Genomic DNA, 1,498 nt, shown 5'->3' on the forward strand with positions numbered 1-1,498 from the left:
AGGCCTGTAGTTGCCGCTCGCGGGACGTACAGATCTAAGGCTGCCGCATATGTTCTGCAACCAACTAAAAAACAGCCAAGGAAGAACTGGAGCAACCGCGGTACAGCAAACCACAGGTGATATACAACGTAACCAACAGCTGCGACTAATCAACTTTTCTCTCCATTTAGTGATGTTCTATTGATCTCCAAATGTTCTGGGAACAGATGGCGGTTAAGTTGCGAAAAACAGAACGCCCCTAGCGACCTTCCTTGTCCGAGATAACGCGCAATTTCTTGAAAACTTAGATAAAAAAGGCCGGAAGCACAACTGGACGGCCATTTGCAGGTGGTAGACAGATGATAAAGAATAAACGCTGTCACATTGATCTTTATGAGGATGACTAGCGAAAAACGATACAGGCGGGACTTTTCGTGGCCGCATACTCGAAGTAAAAAAAAAAAAATCGGAAGAAAAACATCAGGTCTCACCGAGACTCGAACTCGGATCACTGGATTCAAAGTCCAGAGTGCTCACCATTACACCATGAGACCGACTATTTCCGACGCCGGGAATCGAACCCGGGCCTCCTAGGTGAAAGCCAGGTATCCTAGCCACTAGACCACGCCGGAGACACTCTCCGCCGCAGCTGGGGAACGTTTTTTCAAGACGCGGAAGCACGCATGGCCGCGTCGAAACGACGGAGCGGCGGTGTAGTAAAAGCAGCTGTCGTGTCTGGGTCAACTGTTCGCCAGTTTATTGCCCTCGCGGCGCCGTCACCCTTAGAGGTTGGCGGCTGATTCCTCCCTTGAACTACGAGGTCGGCGAGATGATGTTACCGGACCTCACTGTGAATCATTGTGTTACGCTAGGCATGCATTAACGCAAACGAAATAAAGCGCTTCATCGTTTTTTTTACTGAGCAGCGAAGCGTCAAATACCTTCAGTTAAAACATCCCATTATCCACTTCGCAAGGCTCGAAACTATAGGTTCACTTCACACTTGTAGCCAGGCCTTTAAGCAGCTCAGCATCCTTTCCGTCGAACAAGCCTGAGTGCATGTGATTGGCCATTCTTGGTACTTATTTGTTATAATTGTTGCAGTGAAAGTGTGAAGCTGAGCATTAAATGCAAGATCTTGAAGGAATGATGTTCCAGAGAGCAGGGAAAGGCCTATTCGTATTACTTTGCCCCGTTTTCATGGCGTTGAAGCCGATACGAACCTCGGTGAATGCGGGCTCGGAATGGCAATTCCTTCACGAGTAGCCATTTTGGTGGGCTTCTCACACGACGGACGATCACGCTGCTCACAACGACACCACTGGACGACTTCTCCTCATGAGAGCAAAATGTGTGAGGCAGAGCGAATACTCTAGACCGAAGGCTATGACTTCTTTTTTAATGGCTACCTTTTGGTGAATGGAAATCGTTTTCCTCTTTCCTTTCCGACCGCTGTCTATTATCTTGGCCTCGTAAAGCAAGCGCACGTCTGTACTGTCAAACGCACGAAACGCACTAT

The 1,498-nt window shown here is 48.5% G+C and overlaps 2 non-coding genes across 2 annotated transcripts; both read right to left on the bottom strand.

Annotated features, from left to right (window-relative positions):
- Nucleotides 1-461: 461 nt before the first annotated feature.
- On the bottom strand, nucleotides 462-533 carry TRNAQ-UUG (transfer RNA glutamine (anticodon UUG)). Its single transcript has one exon. It is a non-coding gene; the product is annotated as a tRNA-Gln (tRNA).
- A 6-nt stretch (nucleotides 534-539) lies between these two features.
- Nucleotides 540-611, bottom strand: TRNAE-UUC (transfer RNA glutamic acid (anticodon UUC)). Its single transcript has one exon. It is a non-coding gene; the product is annotated as a tRNA-Glu (tRNA).
- Between the last annotated feature and the right edge of the window lie 887 nt (nucleotides 612-1,498).

Source organism: Amblyomma mixtum, chromosome 2 (assembly GCF_055824585.1).
Source record: "Amblyomma mixtum isolate Tamu chromosome 2, ASM5582458v1, whole genome shotgun sequence".
Classification (NCBI taxonomy): Eukaryota; Metazoa; Arthropoda; class Arachnida; order Ixodida; family Ixodidae; genus Amblyomma; species Amblyomma mixtum.